Below are 27638 nucleotides of genomic sequence, written 5' to 3'. Positions count from 1 at the left end.
TATACTTCAGGGTAAAGTTAATGATGTTATATAGTGCCAAACTATGTAGGAAAATATCCAAGTTCTCAGATGAGCAACTACCTCTGATACGCCCTCCATTAAAACAAGGGACCAAAATACATCCTACACCATGTCAAATCCTTTTATTCCAAAGCCCCACTGTGCCCTAAATCAGTCTGAAGCAGTTACAGAAGACAGACCTCTGCCCATGCTCCAGAAAAATGAAATAAAACGTTGACAATGGGGAATTATAGCAGAGAAAAACTTAGCCTGTCTGACTCCATGTTGCTTCTATTTCTCCTGCTGCTGTTACCTATAGGTTAAAACAAAACAACACAACAAAAAAACTTCTGCTTAATCCTGCACATAGGCATATTACAGCCAGGATTTACAAAAATTGCTCTTTTTCGGAAACCTACTTCACCTGAGGTGATAAAAGTACCCAGACAGTTCATCATCCCAATCCAAGGTTGAGAAATGACCACAATTCAAGGGAGAATTGAAACTGTGCCCCACGGGGTTAATGAAGTTAAAACTAGCAGAAAGTTTAAAGCTTGTTTTTCAGAGAACTGTTTCCCCCTAATCAGCTGTTGTGTCTTTTCAGACCCCACTAACAAACTCACTAGCTGTCTCTGCAGAAGCCTCGACTCAAGGTCAACTGATATGGTTCCAGCCTATGAATAGCAAGGCCCTGAATTCCATACCTGAGACAATGAGCCCATCCAGGTTATACCAGCTCTCAGAGCATACCCATAGCCCTAAGATACTCTTCTGGTCGGGGACAGAATTTTCTCTCGTTCTGATGTTAACTGTCCACCCCAAAGTAAACATGGGAATATATGTTACATATATGTTTGCTCAGTGCATATGTTCCATCTTTCCTTGTAAATAATCATAAATTGCCCTACCCTTTTATCAAGATGTATGTAGAGGATTCTTTGGGTTTTTCTCCTGTCCAATGTCACACTGGTTCCTTCAAACTGTACTTCGTGGAATTCTTTTACTGTCCGTGCATCTTTGTTATAAACGCTATACCAAATGCAAAACCAGACAACCTAAGCCAAGCACACGTACTATGTTTGCTTGTCAACTGGACTTAATAGAGAACATATATAAATTTTAAGCGTCCCACCACTTACATTACAATAAGTTCCCCACATTAAGAACCCCTAGGTAGGGGCACCTGGGTGGCTCAGTCGTTAAGCGTCTGCCTTCGGCTCAGGTCATGATCCCAGGGTCCTGGGATCGAGCCCCACATCGGGCTCCCTGCTTGGCGGGAAGCCTGCTTCTCCCTCTCCCACTCCCCCTGCTTGTGTTCCCTTTCTCGCTGTGTCTCTCTCTATCAAATAAATAAAATAAATAAATAAATAAAATAAAAATTTTAAAAAAGAACCCTTAGGTAAAAAAAAAAAACCATATATATATATATACATATATATATACACACATATATATATATATAAAATTTTTTTTCATACCTAGCAACAAGGGACTTAAGGGACCCAGGGCAGACAAGCCAGTCACCCTGGCACTAAGAAACATAAAAACATAAAGCTGATCATCAGTGCTTCCTAGGGAAAGATTATTGATCAAAAGGGGGAAATGTAGATACATGGCTGGCTTAGCCAGCAGACCATATGACTCTAGATCTTGAGTTCATGAGTTCAAGCCCCACACTGGGTGTAGAGTTTATTTAAAAATAAATTTTTTTTTAAAGGGGGAAATGATAAAGGAAATTTTCACCTTTTAATGTTTGTGGGCCCTGCTCTTAGGCTTCCAGGAAGCTACACTTTAACATTTCCCACCAAGGTCAAAATGACTCAGCAAAACCTCAAAGCAGAGGCTCTCTTTCTGCCTGGAGCACACACTGTGTATACGCTTCATTCAAAAAATTACCAAGGCGTATTCCAAACTAAAGATAAGAAAAACAAAACAAACCTCCATGATTCCCCTAAGATTAAAGTCATACAGCTTGTACATGCTAAAAACATAAAATAGGGCGCCTGGGTGGCTCAGTTGGTTAAGCGACTGCCTTCGGCTCAGGTCATGGTCCCGGAGTCCCTGGATCGAGTCCCGCATCGGGCTCCCTGCTCAGTGAGGAGCCTGCTTCTCCCTCTGACCCTCCCCCTCTCATGCTCTATCTCATTCTCTCTCTCAAATAAATAAATAAAATCTTAAAAAATAAAAAAAAAATTTAAAAATAAAATAAAATAAAAACATAAAAACATAAAATCTGTGCCATTCAAGAAATGTCCTTCATCACCATGATATGTTTCCCTTTATGTAAAAACCATATATAACCCTGCACCAAATGTTCCTTCCCCAAAGCACTTTCTTCTTTGTGAAGATTATGCATCCCAGGCAGCTGTCCTAACTTGGGCTTGAATAAAACTCTTTGAAATTTTCATGTGTCTGTTAGCCATCTGGATGTCTTCTTTGGGAAAATGTCTATTCATGTCTTCTGCCCATATTTTACCTGGATTATTTGTTTTTTGGGTGTTGAGTTTGATAAGTTCTTTATTTATTTTGGATACTAACCCTTTATCAGATACGTCATTTGCAAATATATGCTCCCATTCTGAAGGTTGCTTATAGTTTTCTTGATTGTTTCCTTCACTGTGCAGCAGCTTTTTATTTTGGTGAAGTCCCAATAGTTTATTTTTCCTTGTGTTTCCTTTGCCTCAGGAGACCTATCTAGTAAGAAGTTGCTATGGCCGATGCAAAGAGGTGACCACCTGTGTTCTCCTCAAGGATTTTGACGGTTTCCTGTCTCAGGTTTAGTCTTTCATCCATTTTGAATTTATTTTTGTGTCTGGTGTAAGTTAAGTGGTCCAGTTTCATTCTTCTGCATGTTGCTGTCCAGTTTACCCAACACTACTTGTTGAAGAGACTTCCTGCCATCGGATATTCTTTCCTGCTTTGTCAGAGATTAGTTGACCATATAGTTACGGGTCCATTTCTCGGTTTTCTGTTCTGTTCCATGGATCTCTGTGTCTGTTTTAGTGCCAGTACCAAACGGTTTTGATCACTACCCCCTTGTAATATAACTTGGAAGTCTGGAATCATGATGCCTCCAGCTTTGCTTTTCTTTTTCAGGATTGCTTTGGCTATTCAGGGTATTTTGTAGTTGCAGACAAATTTTAGGATTGTTTGTTCTAGCTTTGTGAAAAATGCTGTTGGTATTTTGAAGGGGATTGCAGTAAATATGTAGATTGATTTGGATAATATAGACATTTTAACAATATTTGTTCTTCCAATCCATGAGCATGGAATGTTTTTCCATTTCTTTGTGTCATCTTCAATTTCTTTGGTAAGTGTTCTATAATAGTCAGAGTATAGATCTTTTAGCTCTTTGATTAGGTTTATTCCTAGCTATCTTATGGTTTTTGGTGCAATGGTAAATGGGATCAATTCCTTGATTTTTCTTTCTGCTGCTTCATTATTGGTGTAGAGAAATGCAACAGATTTCTGTACATTGATTTTGTATCCTGCAACTTTAATGAATTTGTGCATCAGTTCTAGCAATTTTTTGGTGGAGTCGTCTACATAGAGTGGGTGGGTTTTCTACATAGAGTATGCTGTCTGCAAATAGTGAAAATTTGACTTCTTCCTTGCCAATTTGGATGCGTTTTATTTCCTTTTGTTGTCTGATTGCTGAGGCTAGGCTTTACAGGACTATGTTAAATCACAGTGGTGGAAGTGGACATCCTTGTCTTGTTCCTGACCATAGAAGAAAAGCTATCAGTTTCTCCCCACTGAGGATTATTTTAGCTGTGGGTTTTTCATATATGGCCTTTAATGTTGAGGTATATTCCCTCCATCCCTACTTTGTTGAGGGTTTTTATCAAGAAGGGATGCTGTACTTTGTCAAATGCTTTTTCTGCATCTATTGGGAGGTTCATATGGTTCTTATTCTTGCATTTATTAATGTGGTGTATCAGGCTCACTGATTTTCAAATATTGAACCACCCTTGCAGCCGAGGAATAAATCCCACTCGACTGTGGTGAATGATTCTTTTAGTGTACTGTTGGATTCAATTTGCTAGTATTTGGTTGAGAATTTTTGTATCCATGTTCATCAGAGATATTGGCTTGTAGTTCTCTTTTTAGTGGATAAACTAGATTTTAAACCAAAGACTGTAACAAGAGATGAAGAAGGGCATTATATCATAATAAAGGGGTCTATCTAACAGGAAGATTTAACAATTGTAAATATTTATGTCCCCAACTTGGGAGCACCCAAATATATAAAACAATTAACAAACATAAAGGAACTCATTGATAATAATGTAATAATAATAGGGGACTTTAACACCCCATTTACATCAATGGACAGATCATCTAAGCAGAAAATCAGCAAGGAAACAATGGCTTTGAATGACACACTGGACCAGATGGGCTTAACAGATTTATTCAGAACATTTCAACCTAAAGCAGCAAAATACACATTCTTTTAAAGTGCTCATGGGACATTCTCCAGAACAGATCAAATACTAGGTCACAAATCAGGCCTCACCAAGTACAAAAAAGACTGAGGTCATACCATGCATATTTTCAGACCACAATGCTATGAAACTTGAAGCCAATCACAAGAAAAAATTTGGAAAGACCACAAATACATGGAGGCTAAAGAACATTCAACTAAAAAATGAATGGATCAACCAGAAAATTCAAGAAGAAAGAAAAAAATACATGGAAACAAATGAAAATGAACACATGACACTCCAAAACCCCTGGGATGCAGCAAAAGCAGTCATAAGAGGGAAGTACATCGCCAATACAGGCCTACCTCAAGAAAAATCTCAAATACGCAACCTAACTTTACACCTAAAGGAGCTTGAAAAAGAACAAATAAAGCCTAAAGCCTGCAGAAGAAGGGAAATAATAAAGATCAAAGCAGAAATAAATGATATAGAAACAAAGAAAAAAACAAAACAGGAGAACAGATCAATGAAACCAAAAGCTGGTTCTTTGAAAAAATTAATAAAATCGATAAACCTGTAGTCAAACTAATCAAAAAGAAGAGAAAGGACCCAAATTAAAAAAAATCACAAATGAGAGAGGAGAAATAACAACCAACACCACAAAAATGCAAATAATTATAAGAGAATATTATGAAAAATTATATGCCAACAAATTGAGCATGGCTTCATATGACTTCACAGGAGAATTCTACCAAACATTTAAATAAGAGTTAATACCTATCCTTCTCAAACTATTACAAAATATTATATGCCAAGAAATTGAGCATGGTTTCATGTGGCCTCACAGGGGAATTCTACTAAACATTTAAATGAGTTAATACCTATTCTTCTTAAACTATTTCAAAAAATATAAATGTAAGGAAAACTTCCAAACTCATTCTATGAGGCCAGCATTACCCTGATTCCAAAACCAGACAAAGACTCTCCTTCAAATTTTTTTTTTTTTTTTTCTCCTTCAAATTTTTTAAAAGGTTTGTTCATTTTGCGTCAACACCTCCTAGGGCTACAGAGGTGAAATTTCGAGTTGCAAGTTAGCAGTTGGAAACCTTAAGCTTTTGAGGTCCCAGAAGGGCTATGCCCTGAGAATACAGACAACGCAGAAACAGATCAACTTCTACTCAATCAAAGTGATCCATTCATACTTGATTTGCATGCAAGAAGAAAGTTAAATCCACTCTGAAAGATATCATCCTCCCAATTTTCAATCAAAAATTACCAGACATGCCAGAAAATAGGACCTAATGTTCCAAAAACAAGAAAATAGAAATAGACCCACAGGTAATGCAGACTAGAGTCATCAGACATTGACATATCTTTATAGATATATAATATCTTTATCTTTAAGAAAATGAACAAAAAAATAGTCACCAAAGAACTAGAATCTATATTTAAAACAAAACAAAACAAAAATCAACAGATGAGTTTAATAGCAGTTTAGGCACAGATTAGAAAACAGAATTAGTGGAACTGGTAGACTAGTATGCAGAAAACATCCAGATTGAAGCATGGATGAAAATTATCAACATGGGGGGGGTCCTCCAGACTGAAAAGGATGAAAACTACATAAAAGAGCCTAAGAGGGGTGCCTGGGTGGCGCAGTCAGTTAAGAATCCAACTGTTGGTTTCGAATCAGGTCATGATCTCAGGGTCATGAGAATGAGCCCCATGTTGGGCTCCATGCCCAGCACGGAGTCTGCTTGAGACTCTCCTCTGCACTCCTCCTGCTCATGCTCTCTCTTTCTCTCTAAAACAAATAAATCTTCAAAAAAAAAAAAGGAGCCGAAGAAACATATGGGATATGATGAAAACGTTCTGGCATACATGTAACTGGAAACCTGGGAGTGGAAAAACTGAAGCAGAATCAACATTTTAAGGAATAGTGACCACGCATTTTCTAAAACTGATGAGGTTATTAAGCCACATACTAAAGAAGCTCTAGGAACATCAAAGCAGGATAAATAAAAGAAAACCACACCTGGGCATATTGTAGTAAAGCTGCTAGAAACCAAAATAAGAGCGAAGTAATGTTTCTCTACCCAAAGCCTGCACAGGTATAACACTCTATTCAGTTTTAGGAACTGGAAAAGTGGGAACCACCTAAAGATTGGCACCGAGAAAATTAAAGGTAAATAGCTTAGTTTGGTTTTTTGGGTTTTTTTAAAGATTTTATTTATTTATTTGAGAGAGACAGAAAGTGAGAGAGAGGACGAGAGTGGGGTGAGGAGCAGAGGGAGAAGCAGACTCCTCGCTGAGCAGGGAGCCCGATGTGGGGCTCGATCCCGGGACCCGGGATCATGACCTGAGTAGAAGGCAGACGCTTAACTGACTGAACCACCCAGGCGCCCCTAAATAGCTTAGTTTTAATCTGTGAACACAATGAATGGTAATAATTAGCCAAAATCCTATTCTCTTAAATAGGTGAAAGCAGTGAAAACAAAAGTACAAGGTACAAGTAATTTATAACCCTTACATCTTGACTTTATAAATTTCTTGAGCTATCCCTCCATGTCTTCAGAAGCCAAAATATGCCAGTTCTAATGCCAGCAATCACTTCTATTACCATCCCCATTTGAGGTTTAGCACTGAGAAAGCCACTAATCTTTTCCTAAGACTCATAAAGAGAATCAAATAACGTACCAAATTTAAACAGAACATTGGCTCAAGATGAAAATCTCTAAGAGATTTTTTGTGAGATTTTCTGCTAATAAAAGGCACCAACTGGAACTAAAGTGCCCCAAAGACTACCCATGCCCATGCAAGGAAGATGGCTAAAATTTACCAATATGATCACATTTTAGAAGTGTGTGCATACAAAGAGTGTCCTCATTGTGATAGGATTAAGTTTGTGATTCACACTGTGTAGAAGCTGCACAGTTCTTCAGTAGGATTCCAACAATCTTCCTCTGGGAGACAGCAGGGCTTCAGAAATTCATGAGTCACACATCAAGAGATTAGACAGGTATTAACTAAGGCACACCATCCAGCTGTACACATACATAGAAAAAAGACAACGAACTTTTTATTTCTAACACCAATATGGAACAATGCATCACTCCAAGACGAAACAAAAAATATATAGTAATAATTATAAAATAAAGAAAATACAACAACCTCAGCAACATATTAACCTCAAAGTGCTTGATCTCCAGTTAAGACCATATACTGGGTTTAGAGGAGTCACCAAAAGTAACTACCTCTAAGTAAACATTAATCTTTCCCTATGGTCAGAAGCTTTCTGGACATATCTGTTGCTACCACTGGATTAGCATTATCTTCTTTAGTATATAAAAAACAACCTAAACCACATCTAGATTTCCCTATCACAAAAATCACATTCCCACCTTGTTGCTGCTTCCTTCTTTCCAGAGCATCTGCTGGTCCTAATTGCATTCTTATCCCTTTCTGTATCCTAGACCTACTGCAAAAACGTTTATTTTTAAAGATTTATTTATTTATTAGAGAGAGAAAGAGAGAGACAGTGGTGCGGGGAGGGCAGAGACAGAGGGAGAGTGAGATCCAAGCAGACTCCATGCTGAGTGTGGAGCCTGATGGGGGTCTCAATCTCAGGACCCTGAGATCATGACCTGAGCTGAAACCAGGAGTCGGATGCTCAATCAACTACACCACCCAGATGTCCCCAAAAACATTTACTAAGCTACAATGTTTACAATATTTTAACTCTATTCTGAAACTGGTCTACAAATATCTTTTTTTTTTAAGATTTTATTTATTTATTTGATAGAGACACAGCGAGAGAGGGAACACAAGCAGGAGGAGGGGGGGAAGAAGAAGCAGGCCTCCCGCAGAGCAGGGAGCCGATGCGGTGCTCGATCCTAGGACCCTGGGATCATGACCTGAAGCCAGTGATTTAATAAATAAGAGGCATGTATGTATCACTTTGCAAAAAAATAACCCTTACACATTTATGTCTATATATATATTTGTAGAGTCAGTTTCCCAAGACCAATGGAACTAAAGCATTCGCACAGCACAAACACACACACACATACACACCACCATATTCAAATCAAATGTATTTATATTGTCAAATTAGATGCTATAAAATTTATAATCAGATACACAAAAGATGAATTATGAATACACTGTTGATAATGGGTACAATAACATAATAAAGATAAGAAGAAGCATCGCTGAAATAGGACAATGAAACAAGCCCAGTCTGGGAGTCTAGGCCCCCACAGCATTGCAGCAGAGTGATCTGGGAAACATGGAGTGAAGGACAAGGTCAGCCAGACAGAGCCGCAGAGACCCCATCATGGAAGGTATGTACAATCAGTGAGAAGCTGCTAGGCCTTTTAGGCAGGACTTCTGATCTTAACTATGTTTTTAAATGACCACTCTGGCAGGTGTATGGCAAGCAAGCAGCAAGGGCCATTTAGAAGAAAGCAGGACAAAGGGATGAGCCTCAGTAATGACAGAGGGGACATCAAAAAATCAAAGACTCACTTCCACCCTGGTAAGTTTTAGATGTCTGTAAGACATCTGAGAGAGAGAGAGAGAGAGATCCTTGGTTAAAAACTGAGAACGATAAACAAGACTCTTGTGGATGGCAAACCACCCCACCCTCTTGGGGTCTTCCTTATGCAATAATGCATTGCTTTTTGATTCTTTAAAAAACACTACAGACCCATATTTGATTGAGCATCCAAGTGTAAGCTTTTTCCAAGAGGCACTGATAGATTTACACCGTCACACACAATTGTCAAGTTTAGGATCTTGGCAGCTACAGTGAATTTCAAAATCCAAATAGATCTTTGTCCTTGGCCTGCCTCCTCAGCCCCTTGATCTTGTGCTCCCTGCTACTGAAGTCCTGCATACGCACAACCTTGGAAGTGTAGGGACACTACACTGTCTTCTCACCAACCTAATTTTTCATCTTTCATCCATCTCCTATCATTCTAGCCCACTCCCTTTATTTATCACAGGACAACACCCTAGGACTCCCTCTGTTCCCACACAAAGTTAACCCTCTACTCTCCTTATAATTTGAAGACATTCTGCACATCACAAAGATAGGACCTGTGTATATGTCCCCTTCACATAAATTCAGCCATTAGTCAAGATATAATTTAGTTAAGCCACTTAACAACAATAAAATTCCCACTTTCTCATTAGAGCCTAAAAAATAAAAGTTTGTGTGTTCATTCTGTTTGTTTTGTAAGCACGTAGAGGTCACTATTTGAGAAAAACTGAGAACTTTTAAACTACACCCTGACAATTTTATTTATTTCCCATAAAAGACTAAACCTAAACTGGCAACTACAATGAGGTCCTCTATAACGTTTGAAATTTAAAGCATTAGCCCTCTTGTAGAAATGCACTTCCTAGGTCACAAAATTTATTAAACTTAAAAAGCCCAAAGTAACTCCAGTAACATACTTAGTGCCCAGATCTTGGTTTCTCAAAAAAAGGAGCCAGAGTGTCTTGGAGAAATGGGTGATTCCAGGGTTGGGACATGGAAAATATAAAACGAGCCTGGAACATTCTGTGGTACCAGAAAGTAAGGATAAAGCTTTAGAGTGGGGGGCAAGGGGACAAGTGGTACGTTAAAAGGGCACAGAGGCCGACCTAAAGAAAGTTCTAGTGGCCAAAGCTGGAACAGTTTGAGCAGCAAGTTAAATAAAAACCCATAAAATAACAAATATCCATGAATCTATACTGATACAAATAGTTGAATAAATAAATGGGGAAGAAGAATTCTAATCAGTAAACATAGAAGAAATGAGAAAAAAAAATGTTTAATCAGAACAATATAGTACAGGGGTACCTGGATGGCTCAGTCGGTTAAGTGCCCGACTCTTGGTTTCAGTTCGGGTTGTGATGTCTCAGTTGTGGGATCAAGCCCCATGTCGGGCTTCACGCTCAGCACAGAGTCTGTTTCACATGGTCTCTCTCCTCTCCCTCTGCCCCTCCCCGCTCGTGCTCTCTCTCTCAAATAAATAAAATCTTTTAAATAAATCAGTAAGAACAATATGGTACAATGTACATCAAGTTCTACCAATGGATGATAAAATTAGTGAATTAAAGTTTATGGAGAAACAGGATATTTGCACAGCCCAAGTTGTTCTTCCAAGCTATCTACTAATTACAAAGAGAAAAATAACTTTCCACTGGGGACCAGGCAAATAGCACCTTAATCAAGGTTTACATCAGAAAAGACGTCATGTGTCCCGGACGTGATGCACTGAGATTCCTTCTGGTATTTTTTCCCAAAATGCATAACTTCAATCTAATCATGAGAAAACCTCAAGTACTAATTGAGGAACAGTCTACAAAATAACTGACCAGTACTCTTCACAAGTTCCTAGACTGGATCCTGAACAGAAAAAGGATAGTGAAAAGCCAGTGAAATCCAAATAAGTCTATAGCATTGATAACAGTATTATAATATCGCACCAAGGTGAATCTATTAGTTTTGACAATTTTACTACAATTAATACAAGATGTTATGGGAACTCTCTGTACTCTATTTTTCTGCAACTTTTCAGTTAGCCTACAAATTACTTCAAAACAGCAAATTAAAATCAATAATGAAAGAACCCCAACATTTTTTCAATATTTATAATGCAAGCATAATGTCAGACTTAAAATGCCACCTTTGGGGCACCTGGGTGGCTCAGTCAGTTAAGTGTCTGGCTCTTGGTTTCAGCTCAGGGCATGATCTCAGGGTCTTGAGACTGAGACCCGCGTCAGTTCTCTACACTCAGCAAAGAGTCAGCTTGGGATTCTCTCTCCCTCTCCCTCTGTTTCTCCCGCTTGTGCTCTCTTGTTCTCTCTCTCTCTCTCTCAAATAAATAAATCTTTAAAAAGAAAATGCCATCTGTGCTCTTGAAAACTTCATCAAGAGCTATACAAACCCAGTCACCACTATATGCATTCTGAAAAGCATTGTTTTATAAAGAATAACACAACAATAACATCTTTTTCTTCTTACTCTGGCATATTTATGATTAGCTGAAATTCAAATGATATGAGAGTTGTGAGATCCTCCTAAGAGCCAAGCTTTCCGGGCTAACTCTATTACACTGAGAAGGAAGGAAGAGCAGGAAGCTTACCTTTTGTAAACTGTTCTCCAGAGGTGATTTGCCCCTCTTCCTTATGATGAGGGAGCAGAAGGCAAGCTGAGGACAAAGCACAAGGAGACACCCTGCAACCACCCCCCCATACACTCCCAGGCGGGATATGTGTGACATTCTTCCAGGAGGCTCCCAACTATTTATGCCTTGCTAGAGGGAAAAACAACCTTAACTTGACAATGGCAAGGCCTCTAGGATCTTGCAGGTCCTCTTCAGCATATGAAAGTTCTTTTGAAAACCTCCCTTTTCCTTACCTCCCCCAACCCCATAGTACAAAATCAATTGTACCTCCCAACCCCAGTGCAGCTCTGTCTGCCCCCAGGGTCCTGTCCCCGTGCTTTCATAAAACCACCATTTTGGACCAAAGACATCTCAGGAATTCTTTCTTGGTCGTCGGCTCCGAACCTCACCCCAGCAAACTTCACCTATATTTCAAAACCATATCACTTTTATAGGTGGAAATAAATAGTGAAGGGAGAAAAACATAGCAATTTGCTTTTTGTTGAAAAATTCAAAACACTTCAATTTGCCTCTGGGTTGGGATGGCATTCTCGGAGGTAAGATGGAACACATCTCCCTGAGGGGTGGGGAGATATGTATCTACCTATAAGTCAGAACACAAGGAGTCGTCTGTAGCTCCAGGGAACAGACTTCCAATTTTATTCTTCCAGATAACTTGAAGAACTTAATACCAGTGAAATGACAACTACCTAATGCTACCTGACCCCAAGTTCTAATTTCCAGCCAGCTCCTGTCTAAAGAGTAGTAAGATTTTTTCAGTTGCAAACCCAAAGAGATTGGGCTAGTGACCAGTAAAGTGCAAGAAACCTCATTCAATGTGGTTTCAGACCTTGCCAAGATTTTATTCCACCCTCTGTCAAAAACAAAACTTCATTGGAATCATGATGAGAACAGCACTTTTGCTTTAGTCACACCCACCCACGTGGGTTTTTAAACAACCAGTACACTACTAACTTTCAATGTTATGATTCTCTGAATGAGTATCTATCTCTATGAATAAGCTAATGGTGTGGCTCAAAAATTAGATATCCACTTTCTAACAGTCTCTCCGCGAAGAAGAATACCTGCTTCAAAAAACGGTGGGGGGGGGGTGGCTATAATGAGAAGGGGGAGTAACTGCTAGTAGACTTTGAGGGGAGAGGATGATAAAATGTGACGGTTCTACAAACTGCACTTTAAGTAGGTGAACCATAGGATATGTGAGCTGTCTCGTAAAGCTGTTGGGCGGGGGTGTAAAATGAAGCCCAGCCATCAAGATACTTTATCATCACTGGTTCGTGAACTGGGAACTGATTTTTTTTTTTTTAAAGATTTTATTTATTTATTTGAGACAGAGAGAATGAGAGAGACAGAGAGCACATGAGAGGGGGGAGGGTCAGAGGGAGAAGCAGGCTCCCTGCCAAGCAGGGAGCCCGATGCAGGACTCGATCCCGGGACTCCAGGATCATGACCTGAGCCGAAGGCAGTCGCTTAACCAACTGAGCCACCCAGGCGCCCTGGGAACTGATATTTTAAAGGATAAACTTTAGCTTCCTGTAGGTAGACCCATGTATCCTATTCCTACAGAGATGATGGTCATTCAGGTTCTTTAATTTTCACTAAAAATCTCAACCCTAACCTATTACCCCAGTAAGCAACACAGATTAAGCCTTCCCTCTTGATACAAACTTTAACTGCTGCCAAACTTCTATCAAAAACTCCTGACAGAGAAATATAGGGTATTTAAATAACATGAGATCCAACCACCCATCTAAAAAATCTAGATTTATCCCCGGATATACCCCAAACCATCAAACAGTAGCATGTGTGACCACAGTGTCTCAGCATCCAACAAGGGTTTCTCATAACCCTTAGGATAAGGAAAATCGCGACTACAGTGAACAGTCCTAGAAAATGCACTACTACAGGTACTACATGGATGGGCACATGGGATTTATAGTCTCCTCTGCATCTTTTGTAAATGCCAGGAAAAGCTTTTCTATGGAGCTGGTATGTTTCCCCCTTTATCCTCACTGAATTGTATGACTAATCATCCCTTTATTTTACGGCTTCCAGAATGCAACTTTAATTTGCACAGCATCTGTCCAAGTCCATTTTAATGTGCTTCCCTTTACGCGTGGTTATATTTTATTTTCCAATTGGAATACTTATGCTCACCTCAAATGTTTCATGGATGCTTAATAAAAATAAATGCAAAAATAGATTTTGGCTGTAAGTGTATTTTAACAGCTTCTTAACACAAAAGAATGTGTTTCCTAAGGGAGTTCTTGCTGAATGCTCAGAGAACTCAGGGAGTTCTTGCTGAATGCTCTTGCTGGAACAAAGATAACTGATACACATTTGTTTCTATAAACCTATTTTTTTCTAAAACTGGAATGAGATTTTATATTTCCACTATTAAGCAAGAAAATAGAACTGGGCAACATTACAGTTATATTTGTAACTGTAAATTTACAATCTAATTTTTTTGGTCTTGTATTTTTCTGTATTGTTCTAACTTCTTCAGTACTATTTTTTTTTTAAGATTTTATTTATTTATTTAAGAGAGAGAGAGCATGAGTGGGGGGCAGGGGGAGAGAGAGAAGCAGGCTCTCCACTGAGCAGGACACTGGGATCATGACCTGAGCCACAGGCAGATGCTTAACCAACTGAATCATCCAGGTGCCCTGCTTTAGTACTATTTTTAATAATAACTGTAATAAGCTGGTTAAATTTTTGAAGTCAATCATTAAAAACCAACTATCCACAAAAAAAATTACAAAAGGGAGATCAGTAACTTTTTAGCAAGCCATCCAGAGTTGTGGACAAAAATTTATGTCCTGGAGCTAAGAAAAAAGACATAAAATATATTGGTTAATCCCTTTAAAAGTACTAATATTAACAAATTTCTCTCCTACCTTGTAGTGACTCCCGTGCTCAGTAAGTTTTTATCCATCTGCTATCTATCAACTCTTATTTCATACGTTTGGAGAAAGGCAGAAGTTTTACCAACTGGTTCTTAACACACACCACCAGACAAAATCAGTTTGCACCAGGGCATTGATTTCTGGAAAACCAATCTGAATTCTCAATTTGGATTTTACACTCCAATGAAATTGGGAAGGACTAACTAAAACCTAGTCGTCTCAACTGAGGTTTTCTATTTTCTGCCAAACGTCCATGCAATACCCACCAATCTTTCAAGCCACACAACATCCCAAATGGTTTTCACCATTTACTCACTCAGCTTAACAGAGGTTCAGTTCAACCGAGGGCTTTGATCTCAGAGTCCGTGTGCTCAGAGGCAGAGCACTAACAATCGTTTATGCAGACGCCGAGCTGAGTCAGCCAAACCTTCCAAACATACCCTAAGGAAGCAGCTCCTAACAATGGCATCAAGCATCTGTACTGTGCTTTCTAAATCGTGAAGAGCTTTTCCAAAATCTCCCTGGCTCCTTTCCAGGCTGCTTCCTTCCTGCGACTCCCAGTCTCTGCGGGACGGTCCGGGACTCCCTCTTGCACCCTGCGCGCTCTGGACTCGATCTCTAACTACGCAGGACTCAGGACACAGCCGGCGCGCGCAGCAGACCCCCATCCCCCATCCCGTGGGGCGACCTTCCTAGATCGAAGCGCTCGGCTCCGACACCACCCACGGTGTCCGCGCGCTCCCGGCGGGCCGGCACTCACACGCGCCCCTAGTGGGCTGGGAAGGCGCCCGCCCGGGGGCACGGTGACGGTCAGGAGCGGCGGGCCGCTGGCCGGGTCGGCCAGAGGGCGAGGAGGCGAGTGCAGGCAGCGCCGCCGCGGGCTTCGCCTCCCTATCCACCGGCTGCAGGCCCGTAGAGCGCGGGGCGGCGGCTCCCTCGGGGTCGGAGCCCGGAGGCGGATGATAGGAGCAGTGCCGCCTGTCTGGCCGCGCTAAAGCACCGGGAGCCGGGGAGGAGCGCGTGGATGGGTTGCTCGGAGACCCGGCGGGGCATTGGATCGACGGCCACCCTCTGGCGGGGCCCAGGTCACGGAGATGACTCTCCCGGAGCGCGCATGGACAAACCCAAAACTACCGCCTCCGGGGTTTGTACGAAAGGGACAGCAGGACCCGGGCTGATCAATACCTGCTCTAGCCGAATGGATTTGGTCACTGTCTGTGTCCCGCGCCCCTATACTCCGGGGGACGCTGATCCCGAGGGTTTTTTTTTTTTTCTTTTTTTTTCTGTCACACACGGTGCCCACCCCGAGAGCAAGTAGGTCTCTTTTGAATGAGCTTCTGAGAAATTAGGTGCTTAAGCCCCAGGACAATAAAGTCAGGAACTTAATCTAAGAGGCGGGGTGGGGGGGGGGGGCAGTTGAATGACAATATTGCTATGAACGGTTTAATTGTATTGTGCACACTCTTGTAACAAATACTTCTCCGCAATACTGTTCGCGTAGAAAAGCTGGAAAGTGTGCATATTCAAGAAAAGGTTTGGTTATCAGGCTTTATGAGTGTGTATGGCTTTCCCACAATTTGCCTGCTGCATCTATTTTCTGGTTTGCCATTTACAAACAAAAATCAAGTTATTTAGGGGCACCTGGGTGGCTCAGTCAATTAAGTGTCTGCCTTCAGCTCAGGTCATGATCTCAGGGTCCTGGGATCGGCCCCACGTCCTCGAGCTCCCTACTCAGCGGGAGCCTGCTTCTCCCTCTCCTGCCCGCTTGTGCTCTCTTTCGCTGTCTCTGTCACTATCTGTCTCTCTCTCTCAAATAAATAAAATCTTTTTTTAAAAATCAAGTTATTTAAAGCAACACTAGGAATTACTGTTAATTCTTAACCCGTTAGAGGAAATCTTTAGTCATGGGGCATCCCGCTGGTTTAGTTGGGAGAGTGTGTGACCCTTGACTTCAGGGTCGGGAGTTCAAGCCCTATGTTGGGTGTGGAGCCTACTTTAAAAGGGAGAAGTTTTAGCCAGGAAGCCTAAATAAGAAATTAATTATATCTAACTTTTTAGAATATTAAAAATACCATACTGTATACTTTTTTCTGTTTTTTAATTTAAATTCAATTAGCTCAAGGGAGCCAGATGTAGGGCTCCATCCCCAGACCCTGGGATCATGATCTGAGCCGAAGGCAGAAGCTTAGCCAACTGAGCCACCCAGGTGCCCCTTAAAGGATTTTAAAGTACATATCCATGATGCACCCAAACATTTGGATGAAATTGGTTTTTTGGATTAATTTTGAGTTCATTTAAAGACACTTAAAGACCCATATACCAATATATTTGTCACTTTAAGCCAAGACTGAGAAAAATTTTTCAGAGATGGCCCTTAATAACTGCAAAATTTAAAAACACCCTCTAAAGAACAAAGCTTTACTGATGTCAGTAAAGACTTTTTAAATTGCCAGCAAATTCTAAAGGCAATTCCAAGAGGGACTTACAAAAATGAGGGGAAAATACACATAAAGTTGATAAAAAGCACATTTAAAAAAAAACAGGATAATAAGTTGAATATAGTATTCTGCAATAGGTAAAACGTAAACAAACCAAAAACTTATGCATAGAAAATAGCTTGCAATACAAGAAAATGTTATTTTTCTGGGTTGTGACATTATGGTTCTTTTTTTCCTTCTATGTTAGTGTAATTTTCTAAATTTTTTTTAATGCAGATATACAACTTTTATATTGGAAAAAAGAATTTTGTTTAAAAGTAAAGCAATAAGGGACGCCTGGGTGGCTCAGTTGGTTAAGCATCTGCCTTCGGCTCAAGTCATGGTCCCAGGGGTCCTGGAATGGAGTGCAACAAGGGGCTCCTTGCTGAGGGGGAGCCTGCTTCTCCCTCTGCCTGCCACTCCCCCTGCTATGTTCTTTCTCTCTCTCCTACAAATAAATAAATAAAAACTTTTAAAAAAAAGCAAATCAATAAAATAGTGTTTTAGTCAGTAAAAGACACATGACAATACTTAAAGACAGAGCCTCACCTAAAATAGGGCTAAAAATCACTAGAACAAAAAACTTTCTACCTTGTTTCTAGTCTAATGTTTTAAACAGTTTGATTTTTTTCATATTGATAGATCAGTGTATATGTTTGCTAAAGTTACATTAATTCCTAATCTCACTCTAATACTCGTTAAAGCTGATCATTGCTATCAAATTCTGTTTGATAAATTCAGATTAAAGCCAGCCTTTCATGAATGTATTGTATTATTAAGGAATGAGTCATTTTAGCTTATAAATTAGCATTTTATTTAGGGCTTATTATCTTCAAATGCCCTGTCTTCTCTTGTAGTGTTTGGGTGTTTTAGGTCACAGAATAGAGGGAAGGAGGAACCTAAAGATGACCTTCCTAATTTACAGATGAGTCACCAGTTCCAAAGGAGACCAGTTGCACAAGGTCGAAAGTTGGGAGGATAAATGGGGGCGCTCACAGCTTCTGAGACTGCTGCTCTCTGCCCTCCACCTCATAACCTCTTTCATATTGCCAGAAAAGAGCAACTGCCCAGTATTTGCAAAGCCCAGTATTAGGATTCCCGCTGAATGTGTTCTCATTCTGGTACTTTTTCTTTCTCCCATTTAACTAAACTTTTTTTTCTCTCCCTTGTTGTAATATCAAGCAAGATGAAAATAAAAATGACTTGTAACCCAGCAACCACATACTATCTGCTTTTAGTCTTTTTCTGTGCATATGTATTTTTTTAAAAAAACAAAAATGGGCTTATATGCAATAAGTACAGGGACAAAAGTCATCATCGCTGGAGTCAGATAGCCTGCATCGTATCCTGGGTCTCACAACCCTGGAGATTTGCACTTGTACTAATTGCTTGGTCTTTAGGTGGTTATTGGTAATCAGGGGAAACAATCTCTTGGGAGAGTTAGAAAGATTGATTGAGATAATGTGTATAAAACCCTGAACAGAATTATTAATACTGGTTAGCACTCAGTAGATGACAACTATTATTATTTTGTAAACTGCTACATTGTAAACTGCAAACATGGTTCCCTGTCATTGGGTATCTTTCTACAACTTTAAAATGAATAGTTGCGGGGCACCTGGGTGGCTCAGATGGTTAAGGGTCTGCCTTCAGCTCAGGTCATGATCCCAGGGTCCTGGGATCGAGTCCCACATCAGGCTCCCTAATCCTTGGGAGCCTGCTTCTCCCTCTGCCTCTCTCTCTCTCTCATGAATAAATAAATAAAATCTTTAAAAAATAAAAAAATAAAATGAATAGTTGCATGGTATTCAATGGTTTGTTATATACCATAATTAATTTAACTAGTCTTCCTATTATTCACAAAACATCCCTGTAGCTATGTCATCACACACATCCAGATAAATTCCAGAAGGGGCACTGCTTAGGCAAAAGGTATTGCTCATTTAAAAACTTTTAATACAGAGGCCCCTGGGTGGCTCAGTCAGTTAAGCATCTGCCTTCAGCTCAGGTCATGATCTCAGGGTCTGTGATCAAGCCCCACATAGCCCCCTGCTCAGCGGGAAGCCTGCTTCTCCCTCTCGCTCTGCTGTACCCCCTGCTTGTTCGCTCTCTCTCTGTCAAATAAATCAATAAAATCTTTAAAAAAAAATTTAATACAAAAAAACAAACAACTGTTAATACATATAGCCAGATTTCCCACAAAATAATCCATGCCAAATTCACAGTCTCCTAACAATTTATAAGGTCGCTTGCTCATCTGAGCTCTCACAAATACTGGATAGAATAATAACTTTAATCTCTTTGAATCTGATAACAAATGGCAGTATTTCAATGTACATCTCTTGACTTAGTGAGAGTAAACTTTTTTAATGTTTAATGATCATTTGTGGTTTATTCATAAATTTCCTAGATAAGGCCTTTTCCCATTTCTCTCTATTGATTTCTTAAGTTGCAGAACAAGGACACAGGAGACTGGATCTCTGATGAACATTGATCTGGTGGGCTCTCTCCAAGCTAGTCGAAGTCACTGTCGTATGCAATCAAACCACAGAATTACCCGAAGTAGGATTTCTTTCCAATCCTAATTGAAAGCTTTGGGGCCATCTGGAGTCTATACCTATGAAACACACATTGAAGATCTTAAATGGGCACTGGCAGGGGTGAGGTGTCACCATGTTCTTTTGTAGGCAGTATGTATGGATATAAACAGACAAATAGGGAAGATGACCTCGGGTGAAGGGAGCAGACAGACTCATTCGTAAAATCAATTAAACCTCACTTTTGGAAAACTCCAGAAATAATGGGAAGTTTTTCTGTTTTCTGGGGAGGAGGGTGGTAGTAATTTGCCTTTTCAACAATTACACCAGTGAGGGACTTGCCTGTATGGTCTTCGCCAGGGTATTAGTGCTTGGTGGAACGTCAGCAACAGACAGGGAACGGATATAAATTCATTTAATGCTGATAAACGGTATGGCTTATTATAAGAATGGCAACCAAATCAAAATCAAAAACAGTATTCTCATTAAAGGAACAAACTTCCTGGGCCTGTAACTCCATGAATCAGTTGCTCTACTCTCAAAGCTCCCATATAGAACTATGAGAAGCACTCTTCATCTTTCTCATAGGAGTTTTAATACCTTCCTAGCCTTTCCCAGCTGCCCCAAGCTCTCAGTCTATTCACCAGCCTAGCCACCAAGTGCAAGGAGCTGGTAAGGACTCAGTACCTTCCTTAGTGCTTACTCCAAGTGGTAAACTTCTCAGGGTCAATTTTCCCCTCGCAAGTCCAGGTTTCAGACAGGGCTTATTATGGACCTGGGGGCATTTGGGTTATGTATATAACATCTGTAATGGGTCCAGGTATATTTATTTTCACTACTCCCAAATAAAAACCAATAAAAAAGCAAATAAAAAACAGTGCAAGAGGCTGTGCTGTAGGCACTGTGTTTCCCCATGGCTCTTTTCAGAGATACCAGAGACCTTTGATGAACTCCACGAGAGAAAGGTCAGTCTACAAAGGGCTTGAACACTGATGAGTAAGTGAAGAAGTGGAAACAGGTGTAGATAACTCTTACCAAAGGTTTCACTATAACAAGAAGGTAAGAGAAAGGAGTATCTCTTAAAATCATCTTGGGGTTCAAAGAATATATTTCTTATTTGGTTAAGTTAGGCAGGCTGGAATAGGTGTGCATGCCAAGAGGACAAGTCATAAAGAAAAAAGGTGGTTACCTGGTATAATCAGGACCCTTAAGAAGGGAATGGAAATGGAATCCAGAGGAATTAGCATTAGAAAAGGAAACTTTTTTTTAAATTATGGCAGAAGGGAAGGGAGTGAGGATGAGTCCTCATGCAGATAAATGTTTTAATTAGGGAAAGACAGAAAATTGAAAGAAATGTACATTCTCTCTGAAGTTGGAGGATCTGCTGAAGGTATTGTGTGAAAGCAAGGACAGGGATTTGAGAAAATGCTAAACCCTGGAATAGACCTGTATTAGTTTCCTATGGCTGCCATAACAAATTCCCACAAACTTAACGGCTTAAGACAACAAGAATGTATTAGTCTATATTTCCATAGGTCAGAAGTCCAAACTGGGCCTGACTGGGCTAAAATCAAAGATGTCATCAGGTCTACATTCCTTTCTGCAACTTTTTCCAGGTTCTAGGGGCCACCCGCATCCCTTGGCTCATGATCCCGTTCCTCTAGCTTCCAAGCCAACAGCAGAGCATCACTCTGACCCTGCTTCTGTTATCGTATCTCTTTGTTCTGCTTCCCTCTTCTACTTTGAAGGACTCTTGTGATCACATTAGACACAGTAGATAAGCCCTGATAATCTTTCTATTTTAAAGTCATTTGATTAGCAACCTTAATTTCACTGGCAACCTTAATTTCATTGGCAACCTTAATTCTCCTTTGACAGGCAAACTAACACATTTACCTTCTGGCTATTACGACATGGCATCTTTGGGAGGCCATTATTCTGCCTACCACAAGGCCCTAAGGAAACAAAGAGGATGCTAATACCTGATGTGGAAATGTTGGGGTTCAGAGCCAAAGGCCAAGAAAAAAATTCTTGAGATGTCTTGGGTGCAAAAAGGTATTTTTATTAAGGCATGGGGACAGGACCCATGGACAGAAAGGACTGCCCAGGGATTGTGAGGAACAACTGATTATATATTATGGAATTAGGGGAGGTAAAGCCAAAGGAAGTTTCCAAAAGGATTTTCATACACTAAAGAAGACTCACAGAATCCTGAAGGCCTAGCTATTGTCAAGCTAAGGTTGTTTTTCCCTCTAGCAAGGCATTCACATGGCAGTTCATGGAGGACCGTTGTACTCCGCCTGCCTCAAGTATTTGTCAATGGGCTGCCGGTTATAAGAAAATTTAATTTTATCTACATTTCTTTTTGCCTTTGTTCCCCACATCACCACCCAGCCCCACCGAGTTGGTTTGACTATTATATTAAACTGAAGACATTTGAGATATAACTGATGCTGAAAGAAGCCTTCTTGGAGCTTCCCTTATCTGACTAAAGGCAAAGCCTTCAGAGAGTACAACAGCCATAAATCCCTTCTCAGGGAAGCTTCGCTGCCAGGAAAAAGACCCACCACTCACACCTGGATAAGAAACTGCATAAACAAGCTTTATCACAAACTGTCATACTTTATTTCTCTAAAAGCCCATTTGTCTTTCCTAAAAGTGGGCATGGAAATCCTCTCTCCTACCCCCCTTTGCCCCTATCAAGTTGGTATATAAACCCCATAAACCTTATCTTTTCTACTTTAATCTGTTGTCAGTTAACTTTCAGCTCCTCCCGACCCCACGGGATCTGAACTGGTGGAGGGAAAATTTGTCCTCCCCATAGTAATAAGGGACCTAGAGAGACTGCACAGCCACACCAAGGACCTGTAAGACTGAATCCTATAAATGTAGGAGCATCAAAGCCACAAGTGAGTTCACAGAGAATTCCCATTCACAAAGAATTCCCATTCACAAAGAATTCCCATTTATAAATACAGAGGTTAGAAGGTTGAATAAATTCGAGAATGTGGTTTTGCTGGGTGGATAAGGCATAGAAAAATGGAGCAAGGGGTTGAGTGTGCGAAATGATTCACCGTAAGGAAGTGAAGCCAGGAAGAGACAGGTTGAAAGGGGACCTATGGAGGGGAGGCTGAGGAGCTGAAACATGAGGGTGAGGTGACTGAACAGGAAATTGGCATTTAAGGCTGGCATTCCAGGTTTTGAAAAGGTCGCAGGGTTTAGACAGTAGGATTATGGAGGTGAAAGGGAGGTACATTTGTCTTCTACCAATTTAGCATCTTAAAACAACATTCATTTATTATCTCACAATTCTGGAGGTCAGGAATCTAGGGCGGCTAGGCCCGGCTCTGTTCTGTGTATCACGGGGCCAAATCAAAGTGTCAGCCAAATGGGCTCCTACCTGAAGGAAGGCTCTTCTCTGAAGAATCTGCTGCTAAGGTCGGATTACTGGCAGAATCCAATTCTTTGCAGCTTTAGGACTGAGGTCCCTGTTTCCTTGCCGTCATACATCTCCTCCAGGCTGCCCACATTCCTTCTTACGTGACTCCCTTCATCTTTAAAGTAGGTCCTTCTCAAACTTCAAATCGCTCAGACTTCTCCTTCTACCTTTTAAAGGGTTCATGTAATTAAATCAGGCACACCTTGATAATCTCACTATTTTAGAGTCAACTGATTTGGGCCTTTTTTTTTTTTTTTAAGATTTTTATTTATTTGACAGAGATAGAGATAGCGAGAGAGGGAACATAAGCAGGGGGAGTGGGAGAGGGAGAAGCAGGCTTTCCGCTGAGCAGGGAATCCGATGCAGGGCTCCATCTCAGGACCCTGGGATCATGACCTGAGCTGAAGGCAGATGCTTATTGACTGAGCCACCCAGGTGCCCAATTTGGGACTTTAATTACAACTTCAAAAGTCTTCAGAGTAGAACCTAGAATGATGTCTGGTTAAATAACCAGTAAATGAACTGGAATCTTGGGGTTTAGGGGAGAAAGGAATCTTTAAAATTCTGCCTACCCTCAAGGTGAAGTTGAGAAGATCAAAGAGCACAAAAGCTAGGGTGATAGGCTGATCATCTAAATAAACACAGATTTGGGGGCACCTGCTGGCTCATTTGGTGGAGCATGCAACTCTTGATCTCAGTGTTGTGAGTTTGAGCCCCATGTAGGGTGTAGAGATTACTTGAAAATAAAATCTTAAAAATAAATAAATAGGGGCGCCTGGGTGGCACAGTCAGTTAAACGTCCAACTCCTGGTTTCGGCTCAGGTCATGATCTCAGCGTCCTGAGATCGAGTCTTGCATCAGGCTCCACACTCAGTACGGAATGTGCTTCAGATTCTCTCTCCCCCCTCTCTGCCCCACCTTGCTGTGTGTGCTCTCTCTCTCTCAAATAAATACACAAATATTTTTTTTAAATAAATAAAAATAAATAAATAAATAAACACAGACTTTGCCAAGGTAGTGACCATCTTAGAGAGAAGGGAAATGCCCAAACCAGTTGTCAAAGTCTTAGAGTCATGGAGAAGAGAACAGAAGGAGGCATTAATACAGAGAAAGACTCTGTGTATGTGTGTGTGTGTGTTGGGGGGGTGGAGGTGTTGAGAGCCCAGATGTGGAGCCAGACTACCTGGGTTCATATAATTTGCTTTATATAGCAGACAAGAGACCAAACAAGAAATAATTCATTTGGTTATAAAGTTCACAGAGGTAACCAAGCCCTAAAAATTAAGCAGCAAGGGAAAAAACAGGCATGATTAGGTACTGATAATGAACCTGCAGAATCAGAAGTGGTATAGAGGATGTAACATTTATCCCTTCAAAATAGGCTAAAAGGTTAAATGTTGAGAGTTCATGGGCACCTGGGTGGCACAGTCAGTTGAGCAGTTAAATGTCTGACTCTTGATTTCGGCTAAGGTCATGATCTCGGGGTTATGGGATCGAGCCCCATGTGGGGCTCCATGTTCAGCACAGAGTCTGCTTGGGATTCTCTCTACCTCTCCCACTGCCTCTCCTGCTCGTGCTGTCTCTCTCGCTCTCTTTCTCTAAAATCAATAAAAACTTTAAAAACAATGTTGAAAGTGCTGCAAATAAATTTCACAAATCCATAAAGTCTTTTGTTTAAGTAAGCTTTTTAATTGAAGTATAACACACATCCAGAGTAAGTATGGAAAATCTCAGTAAACAGCTTGATGTGTAGTTACAAAGTGAAAACACCTGTGTATCTGCCACCCAGATCAAATACATATGTATGTTATATGTCAGTTATATCTTCATAAAAACAAATTAAAAACAGATAAAACTCACGTACAGTGATGGAAGTCAAAAGAGTAGTTACCTTTGGAAGGGACAATGACTCATGTGGAGCATGGAGACTTGGGGTTATTGATACTAAACACACAAATGTGCATACATATATATGTATATATATATGTGTTTGATCTGGGCGGCAGATACACAGGTATATTCACTTTATAACTATACATTAAGCTGTTCACGTAGATGTTCTGTACTTATTCTGGATCTATGTAACACTCCAATTTAAAAAATTTACTTAGGGACGTCTGGGTGGCTCAGTTGGTTAAGCATCAGCCTTCGGCTCAGGTCATGATCCCAGGGTCTTGGGATTGAGCCCCACAACAGGCTCCTTGCTTAGCAGGGAGCCTGCTTCTCCCTCTGCCTGCCGTTCCCCCTGCTTGTGCTCTCTCTCTCTCTCTCTCTGACAGACAAATAAATAAATAAAAAGCTTAAAAAAAAAAAGCTTACTTAAACATGGGGTGCCTGGCTTGCTCAGTCAGTAGAGAGTGCGACTCTTGATGTCGGCGATGCAAGTTCAAGCCCCACACGGGGTGTAGAGATTACTTAAATAAATAAACTTTTTAAAAAAAAGTTTACTTAAACAAAAGACTCTATGGATATATGAGGAATAGAAGGATGGAGAAGTGCCAGATTAAAACAAGTTCATTAAGTAGATTTCATCATCGCAGAACATGTATACAGCATTTACTCATGGAAACTATCCCTCAAGAAGCATCTCAAAGGTTGTATTCTCGGTAACATACTAAAAGATATATGGGAGAATTTTCTGGGGCCAAATTGTGGACGCCTCAAATGCCAAGCTAAGGACACTAAACTTATCTTGAGAGTGAGAAATTAATGAAAGTTTAGTGTAGAGGGATGATATTGTCAAAGCAGCGTTAAAAAGATTGATCTGTCCACATATAGAATGGATGGGGGATATGGGACAGCAGAAATCAATTTGGAAATGAACAAAATAAAGACTGAACCAGAACAATGGTGGAAAAAATTTCGAGGGAAGGATAATGAGGGAAACATTGTGAAGAAGGAGTTTATAGTACCTGGTAACTGATAGAACATTGAAGATGAAAGATAGCTAGAGCTGACTTCAAGATCTTGAACCTGAGAAGCTGAAAACCTTTGGTGTCAGTGATGGAAATTGTAAGAAAGTAATGCCTTCCCCCTTCCTGTATACCCTAAATATTGCCTCTTTCAGAGCCTTGAACACAACAGATAATTGATAAAAGTTTATTGACTGAATAATAAAAGCAAGTTTATCATATGCAATTCAGGGGCCTCTCCACCCTTACCTGAATCTGCCATGCTATAAAAATGGGACAGGGTTTCATCTGTGACTGACCTCTTCCACATGATCCATTACTGACTACTATAAACACTTTATTGCCTGCAGAGGGAAGAATTTGTTCTTGGTTGGGAATGAAGTCAAAGTGTAATGAGCATTAAATGACACATGATTCATTACACTTAGAATTTTTTCACATCTGGCTGTCATGCTTTATATAATGATAGATGATGTCAGCAAAGCCAAACACATATAACTTCACCCAGAACCCATATTAGACCAGGAAACATACATCCATTATTCTATGTGTGACAAAGCCACAGCCGATCTAGATGGACCCAAGTTTTATCTCACCTCAAGAGTTTTTGCTATTTGACCCTTTTGTGCCTCAATTTCTTTCCTCACATTAGGGGTGATAATACCCATGTCACAGGGTATATTTTATAAAAATAAAAATAAAATCATGTGTATTTGGAAAACATAAGGTAACTTCGATTTTTACCCAACGCCAATCATAACAGCTAATATTTATTAAGTACTGTTCTAAGTGCCTTTAAGTTTTATGAGGGTTTTTTTTTTTTAAACTTCACTTGGGGCACCTGGGTGGCTCAGCGGTTAAGCGTCTGCTTTCGGCTCAGGTCATGATCCCAGGGTCCTGGGATCAAGCCCCGCATTGGGCCCCCTGCTCAGCCAGGAGCCTGCTTCTCCCTCTCCCGCTCCCCTGCTTGTATTCCCTCTCTAGCTGTCTCTCTCTCTGTGTCAAATAAATAAATAAAATCATAAAAAAAAATAAACCTCACTTTATCTTCACAACAATGCCCTTAAGTGAATTCTGTTAAAATCTCTATGTTGCAGATGAAACTGAAGCATAATGAGATTAAGCAATTTATCCCAGGTGATACAGCTAGTAAACAACTTAGGCTCACATTTTGGCTCTACATTAGTGCTGATATAGAAATAATGACACTATTATTTCCTGTAGAAACTGCTAAGAAAAAGAAATTTGGACAGAGAAGTTAGAATGAATTTGCTCACCCTTCAAAATCCCCCTGAGCCATGCATATCAACATAAAAGAAGAAAAACAAGAAAGTCTAGGCAGTTGCAAATCCAAGATAGATATCTCCATGAAAGAAACCCCAAATGGTAAGAATTTAACTAAAGCTTGCAGGTTGAGGGACTTCGGTCTAGAAAAGCAGGGAATGGGGCGCCTGGGTGGCTCAGTTGGTTAAGCGACTGCCTTCAACTCAGGTCATGATCTCGGAGTCCCAGGATGGAGTCCTGCATCAGGCTCCCTGCTCAGCAGGGAGTCTTCTTCTCCCTCTGACCCTACCCCCTCTTGTGCTCTCTCTCTCTCAAATAAATAAAATCTTTAAAAAAAAAAAAAAAGGAAAGAAAAGGAAAGAAGGAAGGAAGGAAGGAAGGAAGGAAGGAAGGAAGGAAGGAAGGAAGGAAGGAAGGAAGGAAGGAAGAAAGAAAGAAAGAAAGAAAGAAAGAAAGAAAGAAAGAAAGAAAGAAAGAAAGA

The 27638-nt window shown here is 40.4% G+C and overlaps 1 protein-coding gene across 6 annotated transcripts in view; it reads right to left on the bottom strand.

The window, feature by feature from the left end:
* The window catches only part of ABCG2 (ATP binding cassette subfamily G member 2 (Junior blood group)), a 144070-nt gene that overhangs the window by 50413 nt on the left and 66019 nt on the right, over positions 1-27638 (bottom strand). Inside the window, exon 1 of one of the 6 annotated variants that reach the window (XM_035004543.1) lies at positions 14825-15378. The exons of the other annotated variants lie outside the window; for them this stretch is intronic. The gene's annotated coding sequence lies outside the window, so the exon portion shown is untranslated. Of the gene's footprint in view, positions 1-14824; positions 15379-27638 lie in introns of those variants that run through there. 6 annotated transcript variants of the gene reach the window in all.

Source organism: Mirounga leonina, unplaced genomic scaffold (assembly GCF_011800145.1).
Source record: "Mirounga leonina isolate KUSES-001 unplaced genomic scaffold, KU_Mleo_1.0 Mir_129, whole genome shotgun sequence".
NCBI lineage: Eukaryota > Metazoa > Chordata > Mammalia > Carnivora > Phocidae > Mirounga > Mirounga leonina.
This window is presented reverse-complemented; position numbering and strand designations above follow the sequence as displayed.